We start from the raw sequence: 23,458 nt of genomic DNA, 5'->3' as shown, positions 1-23,458 counted from the left end.
ATGGGTCCCCCCACACCACTGGAAAAAGGATGGATTAGTGATTCCTTCTTCTCAATGTCACTAGAAAATGGTGCTCCTCAAAGTGATAGAGGAAGGGTGGGAGACAAGAGGGGTTATCCAAGGGGTTGTTTGCTCACTAAGTGCATCAGCTGCTGTCCTATCATCTGCTTCATTTTAGCAGATGTTGGATTACTATTCTAAGACTTCAGAGGATTGTCACCTTCTTTCCCCACCTTCTCTCTCACCCTCCCACAATATGGTGCTTTACACCTCACCCTTGTCTTTTGCCTGCCCTGGTGTTTAAGGATAAACTGAGCAACGTGACTCCAGAACAGAGAATTTGAAGATTCAGTTTGCACTGTTGGGATCTTCTGCTATAGATGCTGGAAATACCACAGTCTTGACTTTTTTTTTTTTTTTCAGATTTGTTTAGTTGCTCTAAAACATATGCTTAAAATAGACTGCTATCTCCAAGACTCGTTCTCTGTTAATCAGCAGCAAACAAAGTAAGCCAATGTGAACCATGTGTGTAGAGAAAAATCAAATGGATGAAGACATAATCAGAGCTATTCTTCTACTCTGAGTAAATATTAACAACAGTGTTTTATGATAAACTATAATTGAGGACATTAACTTACTGAGGAAAATAATCTTCCTTGATAAACAGGCACATGTTGCTGTTGAATCAGGTGCTGACAGAAGCAATATTATCTAGATTTCAGTAAGTCTGCCTACATGAGTGTCTGTCTATAAAAGGGTATTTTTTGATGCAACAGAATATTTTTGTGGAAGTGTTCCTGATTCCAATTTGATTTTCCCACTTGCTTTCTCGTCTTACAGAGTTAAATAGGTTTCATTTCTATTCACATTTTGCAGCTACAAGAATAGCCTATATACATATTTATCTGTACCATGCATATTTAGCTAGATGTGCTTTCCCAATTGCAGTACTATAAGAAGCTTTTATGCAAAGGTAAGCCTCATTTTTAGTCCAAATTTATATTTAGGTTATTCTGTCTTTTATTCTTGCATGTCTGAATCTGTGTAATTTTGTTTGCGTCAGTGGCACTGCATATCAGATTCACAGCTGAAATAGAGAGACAAAGGCTATGCACCTTTATCTGTTTTACTGTTGTGTTATGTTTGTAATAGAGAAAAGAACTTTAGTCCAGATCATAGCAGTAAAAATAAAAATGTTAATTTCATTAAAAAAAAAAAAAATAACAAACCCCCCCCCCCACCCCCAAAAAACCACACACAGTTTGTTAATAGCAGTGGAAGAAGATTAGAAAGCATCGGTTCCATTTAGGATTATACAGAAGAAAAATCATCTGTGTGATTTTGGAGACTTTTTTTTTGTCTGTTTGTCTGCTTGTTTGTTTTCCAGTAGAACTAGCTGTATGCATGGAAATTAAATTGTTGGATACAGCAGCATCAAAAGCAGGAGCTGATCACTGTGAATTCATGTACTATCAGAAAGAAAACAAACAGAAAAACATATGCAGTAGATTAATGCAAAGATGGAAATGGGCAAGAGCCTTGATCCATAAAAGAAATCCCAGATATCTTCAATTTTATTTTGGCTATGGTGATTCATGTCTCTTCAGAAGTTTCTCAACAGCAACAACTGTTGTATGCTGCCTTTGTAACCCACATGCTCCCACTGAAGCAGGGTTTGAATCAGCATGGAATTTGGCTTATCAGACTGTGTCTGGGAAGCCAGCAGTTTTTTTCATGCCAGATTGCATCTGGATTAAAAACTGAAGAAAAATGTAGTGACACATTGTGAAAAGAAAAAGACAAGCTTTATTGGCTTCAGTGAAATCTCATAATCAGATAAATGCTTCATACTTTGGATATAATAGTTATTTAAGCTGTAATTATATTCATTAAATATGAGCTTTAAAGTTAATGTTGCTGGAGATATTTCAAGTATTAGAGATGTTCACGTAAGTCACTTTTCATATTTAGAAATCTTCTGATCCTCATAAGAATTTCATGCTTTTTGATGTGTTTATATGAAAATCAGGATGGAAGAACAGACTATTTTGTCTGGAAGTCACAAACACAAAATAGTTTTGTTTGTGATCCTGTCTTAAGAAGACACTGATGCAACATCCTAGAGCAGTATGATTTTAATTGTCTCACTCTGAAAAAACCTGGAAGTTCTTTAAGCACACATTAGTAGTCTGGGCAGAAAATCAGAAAATAAAAGTTCATATCTTTATTTAGGATGTTAAGTCAGCTGAAATTGGTTCTCTTTCCTAAATGGAGTCTGATCAGCAGTCCTGTTTCTCACCAAGGAGAGAGAGCTCATTGGTGACTGCAAATTGAATGATAACCTAGAAGAAACTGTATGATTGCCAACACCCTCTCCTGAACATTTGTCAAAAGCATAGCTGTGGAAATTAGCTATTTCTAGCTAATCATAGCTAGATTATAAGGAATGTCAGTTTGATGGAGGTGAGGAAAGAAAGGAGCAGGAATGGGACTGTCAGAGTTAATTCTGCAAAATGACATCTGGCAAAAAAGCAATTAGGGTTATTTGGACAGCTTGCCCAGAACAGCATATTTCTCACCTTTGTCATTCATAGAAGTAGTAGCTGCCTGTAATGGGTACATTTTTGTGTAAAGCTGCAAAAAATATAGGTCGTGTTTAAGCAAGCTGTTGTAAAGTTTAAAACTAAAAAGGTAATCCTAATATAACAAGTAGTTGGGTTGCTCACAACAGTACTTAGGTTTTTTTGTGTTTTAAAGTGACATATCCATCTGTGTTTTGTGTTAAAACACAGTACAAGGCAAATAAAATCAAGTTTTATCACTGCCTGTGCTAAGTGCACTGAAAGAATGAAGGCTGAGGTGTTTTGACTCTGAGAAAAGTGTGTCAGCTTTGCAAGAGTCTCACAGATATGAGAAAAGATGGAGAAGGAAAAAATATCAACTCACAGTAATCTGAAATCTCAGCAGTTTGCCCCAGTTTTACAATATAACAAAACAGAATGAGATGACCAACTCTCACAGCATGCCACCACCGGAGTTAATACATTACTGGCTGATGACAGTGATTATGTTAAAAAATGCCTACATAAGGTACCCCTAGGATTAATTATCAGGTCAAATTATGAAAATTCATTTCTGTAAATATTGTTGGGAAATGCAGATGAAAATAGTGGCTTCTGCATGGGCTTTTGGGAAGGACTGGCTGATAGAGGTGGAATAACAGCTTACATGCCATAGAATGATCTGCAACAATGGAGGAAATGTTGGCTTCCTTGCCACCAACCAGTTCCTGAACACAGCTGGCCTAGCCACGTGCATTTAGGTTCCTTCACAAGTTAAAGGATTTGCTCTGCTATTTTCCTGTAGCTCTGAAGCTCCTCTGAGGTTTTCTATAAATAGCAGTAATGTTCATCAGGCTCTTACTCAATTTTTCAGGAATATGGTGACTATTGGGACACACAGGCTTCTGGATTTGTCTCCCACTAACATTAGCTGTAATGAGAGACAATGCAAACAGAAGTCATCATCTAACACTAGCACAGTTACAGGGTTTGGGATATATTTTCTTGGCTTTTTTTTCAGATACGTTTAGCATGCCCTATCCTTTTTTTTTCCTTGCAGTAAGAGTAGATTTTCCTTCCACTATCCCAGTAACCAGATGGCACTGCACTCACAGAGCATGCAGGCTCACATGGGGTTAAATGGTTTTCTCCATTTCAGATTTTGTGCCAACCAGATTTAAATTCAACATTGTTTGTTTAGGATTCTGTACTCAGCACTTTGTATTAGATGAGAAGAAGCCCTGAATTTAAATTATTCAGTCTTTAGGACTGATGAAAATTGTCAATCACCTTCTAGCATATTTAACTTATCCTAAAGGATGCTTACAGGTGCAAAAATTCACATTCAGTTGTATTTATATATTCTTGGTTTATTTTGTCACTGAGTGACTCTGTCCTCCTTGCCTTCTGATGCATTCTTGTGTTGCTCCATGGACAGTGGGCAGAAATCAGTTTTTGAGTATAAAAAGAATAAATTCCATTTTCCTCAAATTGATAAAACTGATAGAGAAACAAATAACATGGAAACTTTACACATTCCATGACATTAACAAACAATGGCTGACATATCCTGCCTAAAGTAAGAGAAATGCCACTACAGCAGGTAATTTTCTTGGCACTAACTGCAGTACTATAATTATTTCTGATATTTACATTCTTTCTGGGCATCAGAAGAGATGGTGTTAACTGTGAAATGAAAACAGGGCTGAAGTGAAGGACATGCAGCCTGGGAGGGTGTGTGCAACAGACCTGAACCAGACAACCCCCTTTTCCAACCCACAGTGGGGGGCTGACAGGCAAGGCACTGCCTTTGCTGGCTTGGGGCTTGGTGTTAGTTGGGAGTTCTTCCTGACACGGATGTGGTTTCACTAGGAAAATCCCAGCCCGCTCTGCCATTTGAGAAAAAGTTGGTCAGGGCAGCTGTGTTCTCCCTCCTGAAAGAAGCCTCATGGGCATGGTTATCGGTTTCTCTGGGTCTGGATTGAAAAAAGAAATAAAAGCATAAAGAAGAAACTTAAAATGAACACTCTATGCCCTCTATCTTGCTTTTATCTACAACATACTAAAAATCTTAAAACTTAAATTTTTCACTAAGTGATACTTACACTACTCTCTATAATCTATTTTACACTTTTATAAATTCTAGTCTATCTTATCTAGTCTTTCTCCATAAATAAGAGTTAAAGTCAGTACTCCTCTAAGAGTCAAGACACTCTAAAACAAATAAAAAAATATTCCCAGTACCCTAAATTTTCACACATGGCGAGCCAACCCCACAGTGGGAGAGGTTTGTGTTCTTGAGCTCGTTCTGGTTTTGTGGCTACTTCAACCAAAAGAGACAGTCCCAGAGAATTGGCTGGTAGGCTGAAATTCATGTTCATTCATTTCACATTTGGCCTTCTGCAGATGAAGGTCATCAATCAATAGAAAACAGTTGTCTTTATGCCACATTCCAGTCTTGAAACAAGATAAAAGCCAGTTGGTGATCTCCGTATGGTAACAGCCTTTAGTAAAAAGATGCTTTAAAGAACAGTGGTGGTTAAAGCATCACCCCTGGGAAGTGGTTACTGAGCCAACACTTTGCAACTCTTCAAAACCATCTCAGGGACATTGCCACATCTGCTGCCCCTCAGAGTGGACCACGACTTCATACAGCTTCATGCAGGACTGTTTTTACTGAGCTTGTGGTTACTCTGTCCTTTTATGGTGATATGAATTTTTGTGAGAACCTCCTTATGGACTTTAAAAATACCCAAACATAATAATGAGGAGGTAGAAATAACAACCTCTGACCAGGCCTGCATGCATATGCTCCTAGATGGACATAACATGTTTTATTTTTTCATATTTAGAAACTTTCCCTCATGCTACTGAGCAAGGCACTCAAATTCAAAGCTATACATTTTTTTACTACATCCTGCAGGTCTCTGTACTCCTTTTCTTTTTTCCTTCTTGTGAATCTGGATAATTTTTTTTGAAACATCATTTTTTGCCTGACTCAGCAGTTGTCTCTATGATAAATCTGAGGGACAGAAGAGGGGACAGGCTCTTTATCTGGCAAAAATTTAATGAGGTATGTGTTTCTTTCAGCTCTTAGTGGGAATAAAACTCTCTTTGTAAAAACCCCTGAGAAATTTATCCAGCTGAGGGTTGTCAGATTTACGTGGGCTTTTTTATTCATTTGCTAGCTTAAAAAAGAAAAATCAGGCCTAGCAGTCAGGTGTACCATGTAGGTGTGCAATACACCCTAGAGGACTATGAGGCTGATGAATAATTAGCTTCCTATAATGCCAAGTATCTCATCCATGATATATAATAATATAATCCTGATATATAATAATCATGAAATATGATAATTTTTTAATGCTTTCAGAAATTCCCATTTAAAGGAGCTCTGCAAAAGCAAAGAATCCACATTAAAATCCACATTTGGTTAGACTTCTGTTTTTCTTGCTTTATGATAAATACTTTATCCCTATGATAAATAGGGAGTAATTACTTTTATTTTATATAATTATTTATGATGTTTCCAAATGAAGGTGGTTTGTAAGTACATAATTTGAATGTAAGATTGTGGCTTCCTCATCAATGTTCAGTCCTAAAGTATTTTTTGGATGACTTTTAAGTGCATCATGTAAAAATAAAAAGATAAAGATGGGATTGAATCTTTAAATTAGCATGATGTCTTGGGGGGAATAGCTGGCTAATGAAAGTCAACAGCAGCATGTCAATCATTTATTGCAGCTACAGGTGGCCAGCTGTCAGATGGGTTTCCACTGAAATACTTGCCCATTTCTGAAGCTCTTTCTTTTTGTTGTTTTACTCATTTGAAGTGAGGGGATCATGCTGTCATTTTCCTTACTGAAACTTTTACTTACTTGTAAGTTGGAGCATGCCTAGGAAACATAAAACGAATAAATCCTTGCAATTTGACAAGAACCCGAAACCCTCACATCTGGTAATCTGCCTGTCATTTGCAACCAGGGAGATGTTAACATGAAAGGCAGGTTTTTTTAAAGGGTTTGGGAAAGAGAATAAATTCCCATCACTTGTCCAGCTGCTGTGTGCAGTCACCAAACAACTCTGAAGATATCTACACTGTTTACAATCAGTTTATGGCATTTCTTTGTTTTTGAAGGGAATGCCCAAACCAAATAAATGGGTAAGCTTCTGCACAAGCCATCTTACCAACTGTGTATTTCATAGGAAACTCTCCTGCCATCATCCTATTGTGATATGTCCTATCTAGGCCTTGGTACTTTTTTTTTAAATTTTGCTGTCTCTCTTTCCAACACAAATATAGGCACTCCCACTTTCTACCTTTTTTGAGGTGTAGCAATGTTAACACTGACTCTAGATATTCAAAGGCTGGTACCTATCTGCTATATTTACAATTCAAATTACCAGATTTTAGGAATTGGCAGTGGTTCTCTAGGTCTCCTGTAAGTGGTAGAGCTTTAGCCCCTTGTTAGTCCTGATTATCTGCTAAATATAGAGATTCAAGTTTCTCCCCACTCCTGTATTTATCAGCTTCATCACCGCCGCAAGGCAGAAAATGGTCTTTTGATTTTTAAGAAGGTCCTTAACAAAACCTGTCATGACACATGGTCAGCTTTCAGAACTGGAAAAGAGTGAACAAAAAACTTTTTCATGTTCCTGATTGTTTTGCAGTCAGTTTTGATGGGAAATAGGAATAAGATGCTTGGTCTGCATGAAAACTGAGAAACCACACAAACAAGCTGTGGGCATTTCTCTGCTCAGCACAAACTTACCTCACTGCTCAGCGGCAGGCAAAAAACATCAGTGACAAGAAGCACATCAAAGATGCTCCAGCTGTGTCTGCACGATCCAGCTCCATGGAGGAACGAGTGCCAGCTAGGGCAGGCTGGGGCTGTCACCTAGCAGCAGCAGTGCCTGCTGTCCCCTGGAAAGTAGCTGGGCTTTTCTGGCAGAGCTCTGCTGCTCACTCTGACCTTGCTGCAGTGGTGGTTTGGCTGCTGGTATCTGACTTAGGCTAAGTGTGTCCACAGATGATTTTGGGGGCTCTTTTGGGACACAGTCAAACCACACTTACATGTTTTTTTGTGTATTTGCATATGTGTGAGAGCAATTTGCTGCAGCAAATTACAGGTGGACTAATAATAAGGGCTGCCAGCATCTCAGGATCCAGTCAAACTTCTCTGAATTTGTCTCAGAGGTACTCTCAACATCTCTGTTCAGGAATATATTAAGGATGGTAAGAGATATTTATGGAGCTTTGATTCTGTGTTGTCACACAGGAGTGAATGATATTTTCAAGACTGAAGAGTTAAGTTGAACTGAACATTGCCACTTGTAAAAGTGTTAATCTCCTGCAGCTCACTCATGCTCTGATGATTCCACTCTAGTTGTTGCTGCTTAGCTGACTACAAGATGATACTGTAATACCATGGCATTAATTACTACTACAATAATTCAGGAAGGGCATGGCTAAAATATTTAATTTTTACTGTTTCCTGTTTTCTTACCTCAGAAGAATAGTGTTTCAGAAGGCATTTAGGAACAATTTAAGCCCACTGTCCTTCAGACTGATTTTGTTCTGTTTGCTCAAACATGCCAGTTTGTAGTTGCAATTTTTGAACTAGGGTAAATTACAAATGTATCTCCTATTTTCATTTGCTCATTTTAAGTAATGGAAAACCTGTGACAAAAGGTGTGACTTGCATGGGAGATGTACTTAGGGCCTTTTATGCATCCAAAGAGACTAGAAACATTTTGGCTTCTACAGGAGAGATGTAGTCATGAAACTTGAAACAACAAAATAATCATCTCCTTAATTTTGTTTGCCTGGAGTATTTTTATTTCTACACTTAGAGCAAAAATATACGAGAGTAGCATGGTATAAAAGCATATAAACATTTCTATTTCTTTCAGAATAATGTAGAGATAGTTATGTTCCTGATGCAGAGTGCTTGCAGCATTAAGGCCCTTTTTGTTTCTCACCCCACCCCAGCAGAGGGGAGGCTGGGGATACACAAGGAGCTGGGAGGGGACACAACTGAGACAGCTGACCCCAGCTGACCAAAGGGACATTCCATACACATGGCATCATGCTCCAGCCTATAGAGCTGGGGGGAGAATATGGAAGGAGGTGATAGCATTTTCCTTCCCAAGTCACCATTGGGAGCGATGGTGTCCAGCTCTCCTGTGGATGGAGCACCTGCCTTCTCATGGGAAGTGGTGAATGAATTCCTTGTTTTGCTTTCCTTATTAAACTGTCTTTATTTCAACCCACCAGCTGTCTCACTTCTACTCTTCCAATTCTGTCCCCCATCCCACCCAGGGGAAGAGAATGAGTGACTGCAAGGGGCTTGGTTGCTGTCAGGAGTTAAGCCACAATAGCTCCCTTCCTGCCTTTATGCAGTTGGGGCTACAGAGCAAGGCTGACAGACAAGTACAAGTGCAAAATGGATCGTGGCAGGGTGATTTCTTTGGAAATATTCTCCTTTGCTTGGACTACAGGAAAAGAACATTGCCCAGTCAAACCTGGTGTTGGTGATGACTGTGACTGCAGTGCAGGGGCGAGCTCTTCCACCAGAATGCAGACATTTTCACTTTGGGGCTGTATTTTAATTTTAAGTCTCAGTTCTATCACATAGAATAATCAGTGGGACAATTTGACTCCACACTGAAGTGTTCAAATGATTTAAAAGGTTTGGGGCTGAAGTCATTTGGAATAATATTCAGTGTTTTGCCAGCCATGTTTTGAAGAATTTTTTAAAGTAGATATGGTGATTTTTTTTCTCATTTAATAGGAATCACAAGAAAAGACAAACTAGTCATAGCTTAAATTTTTCTGAATATTAATTTGAATTTACATGGGATCAGGTTGTGTGTCTATTTTATTTTTCTGAAGTGCAAAATATTTCAATCAAGAACTTAGGAAAAATGAGCAGATTTCAGATGAACTGGAAAACATGGAAAAACAATAACATTTTTCAACAAGAACAGTTAAGCTACATAATCAAAGAACAACAAATGTTTATTGGCTTGAGGTAGAACTAGACAGATGCCCAATGGTGATTTTTAAGCACCTAAACCAGAATGCCCACAATAGATTTACCTGTTTCAGATTTTACTCTGTATGTTCACACAGTGTTCATTCTGATGACTCCCATTCCAATTAATGTCTTTGTTTGTTTGTTGGGGTTTTTTTGTTTAATGAATAATCTATTACTCTGGAGTTCTGCTTAGCAACACAGAACATAAGCTGTGCTTTGTTGAATGATCCTTGCAAACTCAGACCTTTCCTAGTAGCACCACACGCATTATTTGATTTCCCTTCAGCTATGCGTGTCTTTGAAGATTTAATGGAAACTTGCCAGAAATTGTAACAAGGTAAAGAACTTCATATTTTCAACCTCTCCTATCTCCATGCTTAATTTATAGATAGATCTTCATCTTTGGGCTGAAAGAGCCTATCTTAAAGTTTATGGAATGTGATTTGACAACAAAAACCTACAGCTCTCTATCCCAAAGCAAGTGAGCAAAATGTTGCAACCCCCCCAGGATACAGCCAGAAAGCAGTGAAATGGATTGGTGTTCCCAACTCAGGTTTTATCATTGTGATCTCATTGCTCTGCCCCAATGGTAGGTTATGCCCCTACCAGGAACTGACAGGGGATTCATTCACAAGCAAAAAATTGCAAAGGTGTTTTGGGGGGAAAAAAATGGGTTGGAAAACACTAATTAAAATAAAACACTTTTAACTATGGAAAATCTTTGTAATGTCCATCTTGTGGCTGTCTAAAATTGCACCCAAAAGAATAGTATTTTTGTCACCAAGGCTATTATAACAGGTTTCCACCTACAATTTTCAAAACGCATAAGATCAAAATCCACATAATTTTCACAAACGTATCTGAGATGCCTCAAAATTATTGTGAAGGTTTCTGTTATAGGAGATATTTTATTAGCTTTATAGCTTACTAGTGCATCTATGTAGTTCTTCTGAGAGAGAATTTATTGAGTTGCAGACCTTAGGCTTGGAAAGATTCCTGATTTTTCTCTTTTTCTATACTAACCAATGCAAATGTAAACCAGAGGATAGATAGGACAGAGGAAAAGACTGAACTAACTTTGAATAAAAGTAATGATATTTTTATGGCACCATAAATACTAATAGTAATCATCATTACTAATCACCTCATAAATCAGATTAGGAAACTAGTGGACAAGAGCCCTGTGGATTTTGAATAATTTAGTTTTGTAAACTGAGAACAGAAACATCCTCGGATTCTATCTAAAATCCTCTTTCACTTAAAAAGGATATCACATAAGATATTATAAATTTTTTAAAAATCATTGCATTACATATGCTGCCTATGGTTTCTCAGCTTTTGTTCCCTTTTTGGGCAATCTCAGAAAAAACAGAGATAAAAACTATAATTTTTGACAATGGGATGTAGAGCAACTAAATTGTTATGTTGATAGACAAAACAGATACCTCTTATTCTAACAGTTTCAATATTGATCTCATGAACTGGTTTATAATACACTGTCATCTCTGTTTAAAAAACAAACAAAAAACTCTGTTCTGATGTTAAAGACTCAAACTCTGCTTTTTTGAATATCATTCATGTGGCAAGTGAGCATACAGGCTAAAGCACCTTCATCTTTAATTCAGGGTACAAGGTTTTATGTTAATGATGCCAGATTTTCTTCATCATTCATTCCTATATTGAATTTCTTTTGGAAAGGACAGTAAGAAATTCCTGACATTGTAGAGGTCTTGTTTCCAAATTTTGTCTTGCTGAAGATTGATTTAATAATCATCTTCTTGAAGAAGGAGTTGTGGGACCAGCAAAACTATTCCATCAAGAAACATCCTGGTATATAAGCATTTGAGACATATGAAACCTTGTTTGTCTTAGAACTTGTGTGTTAAAATAAATGTGATCCATTTATGTGTTTCAAAGTAGAATTAATTAGGTTGGTACATGAAGTGTAGAAAAAGCAAGCAGGTTTTCAGGGGATTCAGAATCCTCTTAAGCCAAGACATTAAAAAAAACCCTAAATATACTTGTATTTAGAATTTCTAAGTGTACTATAACTGTGCTACATTATCCTGCATCATCATTTTCCATTTAGTTTGCCTCAATACACAGAATATCTGACCCTATTTTGTAATAAATTAATGGGTACTATGGGCTCAGCAGACCATTTCATTCCATATTTTCTTTCTCTGAATGTTCACAGAGAAAATGCAAGATACAAAGGATGAAACTCCCCCTCATTCTGCTTTCCTCTTGAAAATATGGGACTTGGAACTGAAGCATCAATGTGGGTGTAGTTTCAGTTCCAGTTATTTTGATGGTGTTCTCCCACCACTAAGGCTGAGAATAAGTGCACATCCCCGTTCTTGCTAACCTGGGAATGGCATGGGATTGTGTTTCCCAGGGTGGCAATGCTCTGGTGCAGGGCAGGAGCCGTACTGCCCACTGGCACCACTGCCGTAGCAGGCAGCAGGGGCCAGCTCCCATGGGACAGATCACGTCCAGATATGTGTGGAAGTGGGAAGATTGCTTCCAGGGCCAGCTCTGAGCTGGAAGGACTCTAGGGTGGCTCTTGCAGTCTGAAGTCTGGGGAAATAAATCTCCTTGGGCACCAGGCTGGTTCCATGCACATCCAGGGCAGGTGCGTCTGTGCTGCAGTTGCTTTCGCAAGTCAGTACAGGCTGAGATGGCTTTCTGTGGAGACAGCAATGGTCCTGGGCAGCCCTTGCCTATACCAGCTGCCTAGTCAGTCTCATTCCTAAAGAGCTACTTTGTTAAACAGGCATCATCTTTCCTAGCTTTCCTCATCCTGGATAATTTTTTTTGATTCATGAAATGAGTTATTCTGGGATATCTCAGTTTCTATGCAAAACCAGGCTGCATCCCCTGGTTGTTAGCTCAGGATCCGCAGTGCAGTTAGAAAAAAAGAAAAATGAAGTGTCCCATTTCATGCAAGGGAGTCCTGCTAAGAATCCAAGCAGAATTCATAAGACTTCAGGCAGAGAAACATTTGTATGAGGGGGAAGAGCTAAAAACTGAACTTGTACTATTAAAATAAGAAAAAAGAAGGAAAAAAAAAGCATCAGATGAATGGTTTTAGTAGGCTGGTGAAAAATAAGTATGAGAATTTAACAACTTCTGGAAAGTAAGAGACAGTTAAGGCAAATGCCTCTTTTTTTATATTATCTTGTGCTTTTAGTGCTGGTTGACAGCCCAGAGAATTACTGGTAGGCCCAGAAGGGAAACTCTGCCTGTCTTAACTGTGACAAAATCTTTGAAGGAAGACACAGCCATAATGTCAGCATTTCCATAAAGGAGAGCAACACTCCAGAGTCCTGAAAATTCTTCAGAGCAGCTTCCCAGAAGGGCTTTGTGAGGAGTTTCAAAGAGGCCATGTGAATTCACAGAAGGGAACTAGGTTGTCCTTTCTCCTTTCTGCAAGGTAGGGAGTTACCTGTTCTCCCACTGAGCCCATAAATTGCTTTTAGAGTTGAATAAATAACATGAGGGGAGAGAGAAGCATTCAGGGGTGGATTTCAGTTCCTTCAAGAACAAGAACTTCCTCCAAAAAGCAGAAGATCCTTTTGGGCAGAGGCTCCAGGCATATGGCCATTGGCATTTTGGGCTCTTGAATAGCTGCCAGATGATGCAAGATCTAATGGCATAGGTGAAGCTTGAAATTAGTCTTAAAACCTCCTAAGAACAACCATTGCCCTTTGAAGTAATCCTCCTTGCTCATGGTACAAGCAGAGGGCTCAGAAAGCACAGCCAAAGAACAGCCCTACTTAGTGCTTTAGGGGTAGGAGAGAGTCCCTCTTTTCTATCGAGTAACAGAAGTAAAATATGCCACTGTGGAAAATGGAGATTCTAGAATGCCAATGCTGACGAGCTTTGAGACTTCTTGCAGATAAATCCCATGTGGAAAGCCAACTCATCCTGATATCAGTGTAACACTCAGAAATTAAGGCGTTGGAATCAGCCGTGTATTTTGCACATGAGATGGAAAAGCTGTTCACTTTCAAGTTCTACCATATTTGAATCTATTCCTGCCTGACATGCACAGTCAAAATGCGTGTGACCAAAGGATGAACTATGTATTATTATATCTGTGATACCGTGAATGGCTGCCTGATACTCCATAGCCTTAAAAATTATGCTAATAACATTTTCACTGGGTAATGAAACTATTTTTTCAAGGAAAGAAAGGATTATGGGGAGAAAGCATGGAGAGAAGGGCTCTTTTCTGAATCAGATTAAAGCATACCGTGTTTGATGAACGCGTAAATAAAGACTTCTATTTTCATTTCTGTTTCAATCAATGTATATCCACCAACTAGAAGAAGGAAACAGAACACATTTTCCCTTCAGTTGTTCTGGGTTACCTGAAAGTTAGAGATGAAAAAATGTGTTTGAAATCTCTTTTTGTAAAACTGAATAAATTAAAACAATCTATTGTGCAGATTTTTGGAACAAGACGTTTCAAGGAAAGGGGAAGTAAGAAACTTAAATTATGTCAGTGCATGTGAATTTTTTTCCTTAAATAGCGATGGACTTTTGATAAGCTGTTGAAGCAAGAGTATTATACCCTCTTGTAATACTTCAGCATTGTGCAGGAAGTATTTAAAGTTTGGTAACAGCTGAGTGAGAACACTTTTTCAAAGATTGTTTGAGATGGAAGTCAAAGTAACCAACAGCTCTTTGTCAGCAATACAGTTGCTGGGTACAAAATTGTGTGAAGTCTTTCAATTGTGCATTTTATCCCCCATATTCTAGGAAAAATAAAAAATTATAGAAGGCTTTTATTGCTCAGACTTCTTTTAAGCTTTTGCAAATACAGGGCTTAAATATACAATACAAGTAAGTACAGTTTGGCATGCTGAACATACATTTTCCCAGACTTCTGCATATTGAAAAGGAAGATTGTTTTTTTTTTCCTGAGGTAACTGGAAAAGCCACCCTGAAAACTGCTGTATCTGGTAGTAGTGTTTGTGGAAGCAACAGGTCACAAGTGTATATATAGTAAGATGAGATCCATTTAAAGTGTTTGCTACGCCTATCATCTACAGAGTATCAGGATTTCTATTTCTCAGCAAAAAATTTTAATATCTAAGGCATATTCTTTTCAGGTGCTTTCTTATCTACTGTCAATTTGTACCTCTGAGTGGTGGAAAATGGCCTTTATCAATGGTTAGGACAAGAAGACACATTTTTTTCTCTTAAATTTGATGTACCTGTCTGCTTTTTTTTTCTTACCTTCTGTATTTGAAGCGTACACTCTTATTTAAACATTCTTGCTTACAAACACTTTTTATTTCTTTTTAAGCCATGACGACTTCAGTAAATGATACCACTTCTCCACAGTGGGGTTGTAAAAAAAATTAACATTAAAACAAAAAAGAAAATAAAAGGAAAATTTATCTTCTGAAGCAGTTAATCTACAGCAGACAATTTCCTATATCACATGGAAATTCTGAAAATGCAAAACAACAACAATTCAGTCGTTTTTGGAGTCCAAGGAGCCCATGTCTAGCAGTCAGGAAAACAACCTTTAAAGAACATGGTAAAAACCCAAATCCCTATGACAATTCTGAATTTGCAGAAGTGTAGATATATCTACTGAAAAAGCCTCTTAAAGGTAATGTTTATATGTGTGAAAGAAAACCGATCAAAAATTTAATATATAACCTGCTTTAGTTTGGGATTTCTTTCCTCATATCTATTTTTTCCTTATTGGGCAACAAATTTTTACCTGTTTCGTTCTGTGTCCCCTGCCAGTTTTAAATTTGCCCCTGCCCTACCTTTCCATCTCCTACCAAGTGCTTCCTCTCCCTTTTGCCGAGACCTAATTTTCTGCTTGAAAACAAGCCCGGTGATAAGAGTTCAGATGCCTGTTTATTTAAAATACTGAGGCACACGGGGGATCACCATTTCATGCAGCACTGATCATGAGCAGTGGGGTCTTATGGAGCTGCTCCCAGACAACATCCTCAAGGTTCCACAACCAGAATGGTCATTTGTCCTTGCTGCAGATCATACAAGACTCACCCTTCCTCCCTCTGCAGCAGAATCAAAAAAGGATGAGGAGAACCCTTGAAACCTTGCTACTTGTTCAAAGGAACCAAAACAAGCAGCCATTATTTTTGCAGAGGAAAGCTTGTAAATGTAGAGGAGTAAATCCCAGAGGAAACCAGATGGCGAATGAAAGTGCTCTGAATTTTAGGAATGCCCTGTTTTATTTAACAGCTTTAACAATTAGGGTGTATTTATGTTCTCAGATTTTAGCAGAAAGTGTCTCTTCTATGAGCATTATCATTCCTGTTGCAGTAATGAGCTCCAGTGTTGAAGACAAGGTGCAGATGCTCACCTAGGGAAAAGGCTGAGCACCTGGGAAGGACACAGTGAGAAACTCTGCTGGTTATTTTAGTTAGGGCAGCACAGCAGCCAGAAATAGGGTCAAAACATTTGAGTAGTTTTGGGGATCTGGAAGCTGTGGAGGTCTCTGGGCTGGGAACAAAAGGGGTGCTATGTCCTCTGCTGACAGTACATTGCTTTTCCCTGTGGCCTCATCATCAGCCCCAGGTGGTGTAGTGGCCAAGAGGACCAGTGACTGGGGGACACTGCGTGGGCTGGCTCCTCACTGCACCTTTTCCTTCTGCCCTTGGATGTTTCCTTTACTTGGCTTCTGCTTGGATTCTGTTTAACAAGTTTGCTTGGCTATTAGAAATGATTTGCTAAATCTAAATGCTTTTTAGTATTGGTGTGTCTGTCATTTATGTGGGATGTCCTGCTGTGACAACCAGTTTTACAAAACTATGAGACAATGGTCATGTTTTCCACTACCTGATATTTTTCTATTCAACACAATACAACCCTTTGTATTGGAGATCAGTTTGAGGAATCTTTATAAGAAATGTCATATCAAATGGGTTGTTTGATAAAAAATGGTGAAACGTTTCAAGATCGAAGAAGGTGATGCAGTTATTGTTTTAATATAACTACGTAATTATAATTCCATGTTGATTTTAATTTAGTCTACAGTTCCCAAACACCATCTAAACTGAAGAGAAGTTCAGATCCCTCGCTTTTCTATAGCCATTGACTCTAGTTAAGGGGCCTGTTTAGGAGCTGATGAGCTATATTGAAGTTAATAGACCTGAAAAGGGGTTTGCAGCAATTTTATTGATAACGCGGAAAAAATTAATCCTAGTTTTAAAACAGCTCCCCCAATTTAGTAAATTGTTGGAGTTGTTAGAATAACAATAGCAATGGATTTCAGACAGTGATTTGAATCACCAAGCACAGGGAGAGGCATCTTGCTGTACAGGGGTCTACAAGTGCAGTAATTCTAAAGATGAGGGAGGAGGACAAACAGCAATAGTTTAGAAGATGTGAAGCCCTACACCTGAAATCCCCTTTTAAGGGCTCAACTACTAGCCCCAGAATGACTCAAATGTTAAAAAGGTCAATGTTTCAGATTGTCAACCTTCATTGTATTGATTTGGAGTAAAACTAAGCTGAGAGCTTCAAAGCCAGCACAGGCCAATTCAAAATCCTTGGTGCTTTACAGGCAGCCAAGAGCACAGAGAAGAGAGGGTGAGTGTAGCAGGTAGTTGTGTACTGGTGGGAGCCCTTCTGACAGGGAGATGCAGGATTGGAGCTTCTGATTTAAAGGCCAGGTGGTGTGGATGTAAGAACTTAAGGACTAAAGAGAAAAGAAGAAATTCCTGTGTGGAGAGTGTGCTTGGAGAGAGGAAGGAGACAGCAGGCTTTGAGCCACATTTTAAAACAAGAATTTTATTACTTTGCAAGGTGTGTGTAACAAAGCTTCTTAAAACAAAGAAATGGTATCCCTATTAAGTCAAAATGGAGTTTTATGGTGACCAGGGCTTAAATTTCTGTGGCAGGAGTTATAATTACATGCTGAATACTAGTGCATTAATTGCTGATTGGAAGCTGGGTTAGTTCTCAACTGATGGAAGAAATAACACAAATTTTGTTCTTACAATTTAGAGAAAGACGAGAGGTTTGTGTAGGTGTCTAACAGCATAATGGTGTGTTTGCTAATAAAAGTTTTGCCAATTTTAGTGGCATTATTGCAAATGCTGCAGTATCCATTTAGGAGTAAGAATACAAAGAATATTACCTGGTAATGTTAACTGCTTTGCACTTGTTCTCATGAGTATTTTGGATAGGCACAATATCTGGAAGCATCTGCCAACAAGAAGCACCCCAAGAAGCAAAATTGACAAACATGATATAAAGTTTTTAACTAGTTAATTTTTTCCTTTTTGTTTCTTCCTTGTATGGACAGTACCTCTCTTTCCCCTTTCATTTTTGTGAGCTGACCACTTCTATTACTTTCTTATTTCTGCTGAGGCTGGTAAGCTGGTTTGATGCATTCAGCAGTCAAAAGTGCAGTTCTCTGTGCATTTGTGTTGGCTGACTAAGCAAAGTGAAAGAGGCTGGCTGTGAAAGTGAAAAGGTGATTTACGCTGGTGTCATAGTGTTGTGCAGTAATAAAACTCAGGGATTGTTGGACACACATTATATTGTACAATTATATAATTATAAACAATATAATTGGAGGCAGTTGAGCTTGAATGCAGCAGGCTGTTATTTAGCAATCATCTCTTTCAAGGCTCATTAAACACAGATTTATATAGAAAACCAAAGCTTTGCTCTATAAAGGCTAACTGTGTGGTGGCATTTATTCCCCAAAATGTAATGCATAGATCTAAAGCTGTCAACGTCTATAATGGATTTACTCAGTGATTGTGAATAAGGTTTTTCAGTACATATGACAATCACAAGCCCTTTGCCTTTATCTGAGGCATTTTTTCTGAGAGTTTATTTTTATGTCTGGTTTGGAAGGCTAAAGAGCCTACATACACATGCATCTGTCATCTTAGATTTTGAAATCTGACAAGCAGAGACAATACAGATGGTAAAGTGTTTAGAAAGGTAACAAAGATCTCTTGAAGTCATCCATATTTTGGTCTTACTTTAGCCCTTTAATATTTTGTAGTTCTGAATTGATGAATGAGTTTGTGGGGAAAAAAATTTAGAAGCAAAAAAATTTTGTTGCTCCTATCCCAAGGAATTTAGTTTTATTACCTGATATAACTTTTATTTAAAAATATAAATGTATAAGAATTTTATGAATAAAGAAGAAAAGCCACAGAACTAACAACATCCTACCATGAGGAGATCTACAACATGTGTGTTGGTCCAGTCTCACTCAACCTTTTAATAGCTGGCAGAAGTTTTTAGCATAAAGTTGTATTTAAATATTTATATATAAACTGAAAATTAGGTGTTTAAATATTTTTATCAGGTTTTTTAGTATCTAGAAGTCTATCTGATTTTTAAACTGAGTTGTTAAAGAACTGTATAAAAAACTAAGAAATGTACTTGAAAGTAGAGCCTGCAGACCACCTCTCTGGGCGCAGCCCTGTGAGAGCACAGCTTGGCTCTGCCAGGTATCTGGCCCCCATGTGCTCAAGAGAGTTTTGCATTTGTTATCATTTCATACATGAATTTTTAAATGCTTCATTTTAATGGTGTCCCTGACATGCAGTGTGTTTCCTTTCTGTTCCTTCTCGCAGTAATCCATGGGGGCCTGACAGATACAAGGCTCCTGTGAGTTTTGCCATGCCTCTGACTGCACAAATGCTCTGCCATGGTACAGGTGCTGCATCACTGTTCCCAGAATGCAGTACCTGACCTCAGCAGCTTTTAGTAAGTTACTGCATTTTGCATCCCTGGCTTTCACTTTGCTGGGTGACAAACATGTCTGCTCGATAATTGTAGTTTACTTCAATTCACCTACGATACTGGAAAATGTTAATTATTCAAGTATCAGTTATTGTAGATAGATGTTTTGAGTGCATGCAAAGCATTGTGCAGTTGACACCTTTATCAAATATATCTTAGTTTTAGCCTTTAGTAACTGTGATATAGAGTTGTGCTTCGGAGCTGTTTTCCTTCCCCCACTTCTGACTTGTTTGCTCATTTATCTAAATGTGTTAACTTGCAATGTTTCTCAGGATCACATTAGTGAATTAACAAGGTCCAACTTCTTGTAGCACCATTTTTAGAAATAAAGCATTTCAAAATACCAGCCATAAAATTCAATGTTTCTTGGTAAGACTATTTTTTTTTGCTTTTCATAAAAAAAAGTGTGTATTTTATGTATTTTCTTAGGAGCATAAGGAGCATAGAGCAGTCTTCACTGGCTCCATTGTAAAATGGTGTCACAACATTACGACAATGGTTTGATAGAAAGGTTTTTGCTTTTTTCCCCCCTCTCCTTTATGCAAATCTACTCAATCTAACTAGGTAATCTAGGTAGTTGACTTGGTTTGTGAGTTGTGTTATGGCTTCCGTATTCCATGTTTTCTTCAGAAGTCCATAGATAATGACCTTAGCTGAAGACAGTCTTGAAAAAGCTTGACCTGTTCATGTTAATTCTGTATCTTCTGAGTGCACAAGCAGTGCATAACTCAGGTCCCCAAACTTTCAATTTCTCAGTCACATTAAACTGTTTTTAAAAGAATATTCTGAGTTATGTTAATTAACACTGCCTTTTTTGTTTCTATCTAAAGTCCTCTCAAAAATAAATTGCCAGTGGTCTCCTGGTGCTCTGGATGAAAGAAGCAATCCTTATCTAGCGCTTTACAGAATTTCATGGCTAGAAAACAGTGCAATGTGAAAATTTATCTTGGTTAATCACTATAGTAGAGTGTGCAGGCTTCTATGATTTACGAAATACTGAATTTAGAAGCCAAATCAAGAGCTCATCCTTCTGCATGTGTTTTGGCTTTGAGTGTACTACAGTCCTGGTGTGCTACAGCTACGAAATAGGAATTGCTGTATCACAGGGATGATGATGTATCACATTGCTGATCACCCTATGGATGGCAGAAAAGAGAAGCAGCATCATGGGATGTGCCTTAAAATTTGTCTTAGCAACATCTTCCCAAAGTTCCTTGGGAGCCACAGACACAGCAGTCTCCACCACAGGGATCCAACATTGTCCAATTCTTGCATGACTTTTGCTGTCTGTGTGTCCTTCCCATGAAGGTGAGCAGATTATTCTTCAGGACATGGAGTTTTGCTCTGCTTATCCCATCATGGCTGGCTCATTGGGAAGCTCTGCACAGGGAAAGAGCAGTAGCTAAACAAGCCTTTGTCTTTAGAAGCACTGCGATACCTGAGCCATTGTTCTTTCCCATACTTGAAACAATAAATTAATATCTTGCCTCAGACATTAGGGAGTAATAACTTAGAGCTGAGGGTCTTTAAATTGTTACTTGAGGGAGAATTAAACAATACATAACAACATATATATGGTAAGTGTAAAACAACCCTAAGAGAAAAACAGAATTACACTCCATGCCAAATAGTTTGCTCACTGAGAAAATTATGCTTTTTTTAAGCTTTAACTTTTTTAAGAAATTGGAAATTGGTTTGTGTGACTTGCACATTTTTCCAATTGTATTTGTATCAGCTTTCATATAGTGCATTTCCTACTCTGACAGGTTAGTCCAAAGATAAAATATTCCCTATTGTAAACAGCCATATTGCAGACAAACAGCACAGAGCACAGCTAATAGGATTCACTCACAGAGCTTTTCCATCATTAGTATTGCATAACTGTGTTTTGTGCACTGAAAGGTGATGGTCTTTTGAAAGAAGGAAGCAAAAAGAAAATTGAGATGTGAACTCCATCTTGATGTAAAAAAAAATTCTTTCAGTTCTGTATATAAGGAAATACATTTGAAATTGAAAGAAGAAAAACACTGTGTATTAAATCTAGTGAATCATCAAGCTAATTTTTTTAAATCTAGATAAACATATGTATCAATGAATATGTTGCTAATATATTTCCATTACACCGATTTTGATTCATAAATCTTCCTCAAAACAAAAATGCAAATAAAGAGAAAGACACTATAGATTTAAAGCATAAAGAGAAATACTCTCAAAGAAATTGTGGATCTCACAGCTTAAAAAAAAATTTTTCTTCAGATTTTAGCAAATATATGATAAAGGTGAGATAGATATGCCAGCGTTTATCCTGCCACTCACCTTTAAAATGTTTTCTGATCCTCATAGAGAGAGGCTGTGAAAGCCCTTCTCAGTCATGGCTCTTCCTATGGCAGAGCCTGCTCAAGTGCCTGGACCACCCACAGGACTTGGGCACCTTCAGGGAAATGTAGAGAGAGACCCTTCTGAGATCAGTAGGGCCTAAAGGAGCTGGTTTCATTTCCTATTCCTAATAGTTTCAAAGACAGAGGTTGTACTGCTTCCCAGGAACTAATGCAAATATTACTTCAAAGATATTCATGGCACAGGAAATGTAAAGCAAAGTGAAGCATAATTCACAGGGGTGGGGGTAGAGAAACCTTTGGGTTCTTCATTTGAAAGCAGTGGATACATTTAATCTGAACTGCAGAGCGCTGTCCAGCTGGTTAAAACCTCGTCTCTTTTAATTACTGAAATGTTCCCTAGAAAACTGTTCTAACAGCAAACAAGTGCTGCAAATCAGCACAAAGGAATGTGTAACTCTTCTCTTGCATGAAGGTGTAAGTGCGTGACAAATCAATTTGCTTGCAGGCCACAGCAGAAAGTTGATGGTCTGCATCTCTTTCCTCTTCATACCATCCAAGTCTGCTGTGACAGAATTATTCCTGAGGAAATTTCCTGATGCATTATAAAGCCAGACTGCTGGTTTGAGCCTTGCTGTATCTAACAGTGTTAGATTTTGCTTGTTGCTTGCACTTAGCTCTGCGCAAACATGGCTCACCACAAAACAGACAAAAAACCATGAAATAATCCCCTGTCTCAACTCTTCCAAACAACTACTTTTTAAATTTTTTTTCTCCCTCTTATATCCTAAAATATTGATGGATATCATTCTAGCCCAAGGCAAGAAAAGGGGGCCTGGAGGATATCTTTTACCCTTCGGTCACTGCTATAACTCCCTAACAAGTTAATGGAAGTTCTGCCACCCAATTGAGTAGAAATGGGATTAAGCCTTTGCTCACTGATCCCATTCTGATGCAGTCAAGTTTCCTGCATCCGTACAACCAACAGAAAAACAGGAAGGCCAATGTTGATAGCTATTGCTTAAAAAAACAGTATCAGGTGTCATAGGTTAAAGGATCCTGATTGTGTATATTTTCATAGCCTACGCAGAAACAAGATTTCTTGTGCTGCTTAAGTGTAGTTAGTGAAATAATATAAGTCAGCAATGGTGGATTCATGTTTCATTCTTTGCTTGAGAACTTACATTTCTGTGCACCAAAAGATGGACATTGTGTGTTCTGTCATCTCAAGCTCATGTTATATTACTGTCAAGCTAGTAGAGAGTTGAAGTTGTTTTCTTTTCAAGAATATCAGCACTATAAATATGTTCTGCATACATTTATGAGTGTTGGACACCTCTAATTTCTGTTTGCTTTCTAGTGAGTGCAGGCTGATAGAGAGTCTTGCTTGATAGGTCAAGAAATTTCAGCAAAGTTGTTCAAGATCTTAGGCTGAATATGCAAGGACTAAATACTTGACAGCTATGATTTTAAAGAGCTGATTTTATAAAAATGCAATCAATATAATGGTACTGTTGGCAGAAAAGACCCCACTCATCTCCATTACAGACCTTATTGTCTCTTTCCATTTCCTCTTTCCACCCCCTTCTTTTGGTTTTTCTCTGAGAGAGAAAATATGTAGAATGGAACAAAGATGAAAAGTGGAAATAAAGGAGGAAAAACATGTTTTCTTTTCTGCTCTTTGAAGATTTATTCAAAGGGCATCATAAGAATTTGTGCATACCAACTCTAATTTTTCAGTAACCTCTAGGGG

General features: G+C 38.1%; 1 protein-coding gene across 1 annotated transcript in view; it reads left to right on the top strand.

Annotated features, from left to right (window-relative positions):
• Positions 1-23,458, top strand: part of LOC311153436 (uncharacterized protein) — a gene marked incomplete at its 5' end in the record, with an annotated part of 328,822 nt that overhangs the window by 173,449 nt on the left and 131,915 nt on the right. The window lies entirely within an intron of this gene.

This window comes from Fringilla coelebs, assembly GCF_963513975.1.
Source record: "Fringilla coelebs genome assembly, chromosome: 1".
Classification (NCBI taxonomy): domain Eukaryota; kingdom Metazoa; phylum Chordata; class Aves; order Passeriformes; family Fringillidae; genus Fringilla; species Fringilla coelebs.
The sequence above is the reverse complement of the archived record's forward strand: the minus strand, read 5'-3'. Positions and strand labels throughout refer to the sequence as shown.